The sequence below is a fragment of the Arachis stenosperma genome, chromosome 10 (assembly GCF_014773155.1).
Source record: "Arachis stenosperma cultivar V10309 chromosome 10, arast.V10309.gnm1.PFL2, whole genome shotgun sequence".
NCBI classification, from domain to species: domain Eukaryota; kingdom Viridiplantae; phylum Streptophyta; class Magnoliopsida; order Fabales; family Fabaceae; genus Arachis; species Arachis stenosperma.
In genome coordinates this window covers 54,230,085-54,236,084 of record NC_080386.1, presented here as the reverse complement: position 1 = coordinate 54,236,084, position 6,000 = coordinate 54,230,085, and the positions used below count along the sequence as shown (strand labels likewise).

The following is a 6,000-nucleotide window of genomic DNA, read 5'->3' as shown; positions in this document are numbered from 1 at the left end:
GCACTTGGAGCGTTAGTGACAAAGGTAAGTGTCACTAACGCTCTCGAAGGTGAAGCATACCCACTTTTAGAGCCACGTTAGTTACACTAACGTGAACTCTAACGTAGGGACAAAAGGCACATAGCAACGTTATTGGGAAAGGTGAGTCCCAATAACGCTTGCGAAAGGGGTATAGGCCAACGTTATTGGGAAAAGTGAGTCCCAATAACGTTAGAAAAGATTTAGAAGGCAACGTTAGTGGTCACGTTAGTGCCACTAACGTTGGAGTTAACGTGAGGTATTTGAGGGAGGAACGTTAGTGGAAAAAGTGATTGCCACTAACGTTCTCGAACCCACAATGTCACTTAACATTAATATCACTAACGCCCATGCCTAATTCATACTTCTCTGCAAGCTGGGCCCACTAAAGATTAGCACTGCTTCAACTCAAGATCCCGAGCCCACATCCAAGACTTGAAGAACTCACTAGAAGTTCAAGAGGAGTAATATATATAGGAGTAGTTTTGAATTATAGAGAGGCTGGGCACTTTGGAGAACTACCTCTGTATATTTACTTTTCTGCACTTTTAGCATGGATTCTTCTTTTCTGCCATTTTTTATTTCTAGAGCTATGAACAACTAAACCCCTTTCATTGAGTTAGGGAGCTCTATTGTAATTTGATGGATCAATTACAATTTTCATTTTTCTTCTTCTTTCTTTTCTCTTGATCTTACTAGAAAGCTTTCGATCTTCATCCAGTTGGTTAGTTGTCTTGGAAAAGAAACTCTCCATAATTGGATCTCCTCTGAGCCTTGGAAAAGGGATGAGGATATCATGCTAGAAATGCTTTCTCATGTTGGACCAAATTGGGGTTTGGGCGGTGATGAGCGGATAATTTGTACGCTTTTTGGCATTGTTTTTAGTATGTTTTTAGTATGATCTAGTTAGTTTTTAGTATATTTCTATTAGTTTTTAGTTAAAATTCACTTTTCTGGACTTTACTATGAGTTTTTGTGTTTTTCTGTGATTTCAGGTATTTTCTGGCTGAAATTGAGGGACCTGAGCAAAAATCTGATTCAGAGACTGAAAAGGACTGCAGATGCTGTTGGATTCTGACCTCCCTGCACTCGAAGTGGATTTTCTGGAGCTACAGAAGCCCAATTGACGCGCTCTCAACGGCGTTGGAAAGTAGACATCCTGGGCTTTCCAGCAATATATGATAGTTTATACTTTGCCCAGGATTTGATGGCCCAAACCGGCGTTCTAAGTCACCTTCAGAATTCCCAGCGTTAAACGCCGGAACTGGCACCAAAATGGGAGTTAAACGCCCAAACTGGCATAAAAGCTGGCGTTTAACTCCAAGAAGAGTCTCTACACGAAAAATGCTTCATTGCTCAGCCCAAGCACACACCAAGTGGACCCGGAAGTGGATTTTTTATGTCTTTTACTCATCTTTGTAATTCTTAAGCTACTAGTTTCCTATAAATAGGACCTTTTACTATTGTATTTTCATCTTGGTTCTTCTGGTTCCCTCTCTGGGGCCGAAACCAATGATCACTCTTGTTCTTATGTATTTTCAACGGTGGAGTTTCTACACACCATAGATTAAGGTGTGGAGCTCTGCTGTACCTCGAGTATTAATGCAATTACTATTGTTCTTCTATTCAATTCCGTGAGATCAGAGTCTTCGTGGTATAGGCGAGAACTGATGGCGGCATTCAAGAGAATCCGGAAGGTCTAACCTTGTCTGTGGTATTCTGAGTAGGATTCAATGATTGAATGACTGTGACGTGCTTCAAACTCCTAGCAGGCGGGGCGTTAGTGACAGACGCAAAAGAATCAATGGATTCTATTCCGGCCTGACCGAGAACCGACAGATGATTAGCCATATGCTGTGACAGAGCATAGGAACGTTTTCACTGAGAGGATGGGAGGTAGCCACTGAAAACGGTGAAACCCTTGCATAAGCTTGCCATGGAAAGGAGTAACAAGGATTGGATGAAGGCAGTAGGAAAGCAGAGAGACGGAAGGGAAAGCATCTTCATACGCTTATCTGAAGTTCTCACCAATGATATACATAAGTATCTCTATCTTTATCTTTATGTTTTATTCATATATCATCTATACCCATTTGAGTCTGCCTGACTAAGATTTACAAGGTGACCATAGCTTGCTTCATACCAACAATCTCCGTGGGATCGACCCTTACTCACGTAAGGTATTACTTGGACGACCCAGTGCACTTGCTGGTTAGTTGTGCAAAGTTGTGTAGTGAATCACAATTTCGCGCACCAAGTTTTTGGTGCCGTTGCCGGGGAATTAAATGTCCTAACTACAGTTTCGCATTTGTTCCCTGCAATAACAGTGCCATGTTTTGATCCGGCAACAACACCAAGTTTTTGGCGCCGTTGCCGGGGATTGTTTTGAGTATGAACAACTGACGGTTCATCTTGTTGCTTAGATTAGGTATTTTTCTTCAGAGTTCTTAAGAATAAATTCTAGTGTTTCATGATGATCTGTTGAAGTCTGGCTGGCTGAGAAGCCATGTCTAATCTTATTGGACCGAGGTTTCAACTGATCATCACAATAGCTTGTTGATTTCTATCAATCTTGCTATTGGAGCAATGATCTGCTAAGGCTTGGCTGGCCATTGGCCATGTCTAGTGTTTTGGACCGAAGCTTTCTTTGAAAGTTTGGCTGGCTGTGAAGCCATGTCTAATTCCTGGACCGGAGTCTTAGACTAGCATTGCAATGATTCCTGGAATCCAAATTGAGAATTCTGAAACCTTTATTTTCTATTTCCATATAATTTTCGAAAAAAGCACAAAAAAATTATAAAAATCATAAAAACCAAAAATATTTTATGTTTCTTGTTTGAGTCTAGTGTCTAATTTTAAGTTTGGTGTCTTGCATGCCTTGTTTATTTGATCTTGGTTCTATTTTCAAGTCAATAGTACAGGGAACTGAAGATTCAGAACATGCAGCAGAGGAATTACACAGAAAAAGCTGGGCGTTCAAAAACGCCCAGTAAATAAGGACAGACTGGCATTTAAACGCCAGCCAGGGTACCTGGTTGGGCGTTTAACGCCCAAAAAGGTAGCATTTTGGGCGTTAAACGCCAGAATGGATACCATTCTGGGCATTTAACGCCAGGATGGCACAAGGGGGAGGATTTTGTTTTCAAAATCAATTTTTTTCAAGTTTTCAAAGTTTTTCCAAATCAAATCCTTTTCAAATCATATCTTTTCAATCAAATGTTTTCAAAATCAATTTCTTTCCTTTTTCAAAGATACTTACTAACAATTAATGATTTGATTGAACATTTTAAGTATGTTGCCTTTTCTGTTGAGAAAGGTTTAATGTTTGAATCATATCTTTTCTTGTTAGGCAAGTCATTAATTTTTAAAATCAAATCTTTTTAAAATTGTTTTCAAATCATATCTTTTCAATCATATCTTTTTAAAAGCATAATTTTTTATCATATCTTTTTAATCACATCTTTTTCAAAACAGTTTTTAATCATATCTTTTTGATTTCTAATTTCAAAAATCTTTTTCAAAAATTACTTGATTTCTTTCCCACTCTTGATTTTCGAAAATCAATTAGAGTTTTTCAAAAATGTTTTCAAAATATTTCACTTGATTTTCGAAAATTTCTTCCTCTCTTCCCACATCCTTCTATTTATGGAGTACCACTCCTTCTCAATGCACAATTCGAACTCTATCTAATTAAGTTCGAATTCTTCTACCTCTTCCTTCTATTTTTCTTTTCCTCTGACACTTCAAGGAATCTCTATACTGTGACATAGAGGATTCCATATTTTCTTGTTCTCTTCTCTTTCATATGAGCAGGAACAAAGACAAAAGCATTCTTGTTGATGCTGACCCTGAACCTGAAAGGACCTTGAAACGAAAGCTAAGAGAAGCTAAGGCACAATTCTCTGTAGAGGACCTAACCGAATTCTTCAAAGAAGAAGAACACATAGCAGCCGAAAACAATAACAATGCAAGAAAGGTGCTGGGTGACTTTACTGCACCTACTCCCGACTTCTATGGGAGAAGCATCTCTATCCCTGCCATTGGAGCAAACAACTTTGAGCTTAAGCCTCAATTAGTTTCTCTAATGCAACAGAATTGCAAGTTCCATGGACTTCCATTGGAAGATCCTCATCAGTTCTTAGCTGAATTCTTGCAAATCTGTGACACTGTCAAGACTAATTGGGTTGACCCTGAAGTCTACAGACTTATGCTATTCCCTTTTGCTGTAAGAGACAGAGCTAGGACATGGTTGGACTCACAACCTAAAGAAAGCCTAGACTCATGGGAAAAGCTAGTCAATGCCTTCTTGGCAAAGTTCTTTCCACCTCAAAAATTGAGTAAGCTTAGAGTGGAAGTCCAAACCTTCAGACAGAAGGATGGAGAATCCCTCTATGAAGCTTGGGAAAGATACAAACAATTGATCAGAAAGTGTCCATCTGACATGCTTTCTGAATGGAGCATCATAGGTATTTTCTATGATGGTCTCTCTGAACTATCCAAGATGTCTTTGGATAGCTCTGCTGGAGGATCTCTTCATCTGAAGAAGACGCCTACAGAAGCTCAAGAGCTAATTGAAATGGTTGCAAATAACCAATTCATGTACACTTCTGAAAGGAATCCTGTGAACAATGGGACTAATCAGAAGAAAGGAGTTATTGAGATTGATACTCTGAATGCCATATTGGCTCAGAATAAGATATTGACTCAACAAGTCAATTTGATTTCTCAAAGTCTGTCTGGAATGCAAAATGCACCTGGCAGTACTAAGGATGCTCCATCTGAAGAAGAAGCTTATGATCCTGAGAACCCTTCAATGAAAGAGGTGAATTACCTGGGAGAACCCTATGGAAACACCTATAATTCTTCATGGAGAAATCACCCAAATTTCTCATGGAAGAATCAAGAGAGACCTCAACAAGGTTTCAACAATAATGGTGGAAGAAACAGGTTTAGCAATGGCAAGCCTTTTCCATCATCTTCTCAGCAACAGACAGAGAGTTCTAAGCAGAACCCCTCTGACTTAGCAACCATGGTCTCTGATCTAATCAAAACCACTCAAAGTTTCATGACTGAAACAAGGTCCTCCATTAGAAATTTGGAGGCACAAGTGGGACAGCTGAGCAAGAAAGTTACTGAACTCCCTCCTAGTACTCTTCCAAGCAATACAGAAGAAAATCCAAAAGGAGAGTGCAAGGCCATCAACATGGCCGAATTTGGAGAGGAGGGAGAGGAAGTGAACGCCACTGAGGAAGACCTCAATGGGCGTGCACTGACCTCCACTGAGTTCCCCAATGAGGAACCATGGGAATCTGAGGCTCAACATGAGACCATAGAGATTCCATTGGATTTACTTCTGCCATTCATGAGCTCTGATGAGTATTCTTCCTCTGAAGAGGATGAATATGTCACTGAAGAGCAAGTTGCTAAATACCTTGGAGCAATCATGAAGCTAAATGACAAGTTATTTGGAAATGAGACTTGGGAGGATGAACTTCCTTTGCTCACCAAAGAACTGGATGACTTGTCTAGGCAGAAATTACCTTAAAAGAGACAAGATCCTGGGAAGTTTTCCATACCTTGTACCATAGGCACCATGACCTTCAAGAAGGCTCTGTGTGACTTAGGGTCAAGTGTAAACCTCATGCCTCTCTCTGTAATGGAGAAGCTAGGGATCTTTGAGGTACAAGCTGCAAAAATCTCACTAGAGATGGCAAACAACTCAAGAAAACAAGCTTATGGACTTGTAGAGGATGTTCTGGTGAAGATTGAAGACCATTACATCCCTGCTGATTTCATAGTCCTAGAGACTGGGAAGTGCATGGATGAATCCATCATCCTTGGCAGACCCTTCCTAGCCACAGCAAAGGCTGTGATTGATGTTGATAGAGGTGAACTGATCATTCAAGTGAATGAAGAATCCTTTGTGTTTAAGGCTCAAGGATATCCCTCTGTCACCATGGAGAGGAAGCATAAAGAGCTTCT

The 6,000-nt window shown here is 40.0% G+C and overlaps 1 non-coding gene across 1 annotated transcript; it reads right to left on the bottom strand.

Moving 5' to 3' along the window:
* Positions 1-4,357: 4,357 nt before the first annotated feature.
* Positions 4,358-4,461, bottom strand: LOC130959196 (small nucleolar RNA R71). The gene has a single exon (XR_009078292.1). It is a non-coding gene; the product is annotated as a small nucleolar RNA R71 (small nucleolar RNA).
* Between the last annotated feature and the right edge of the window lie 1,539 nt (positions 4,462-6,000).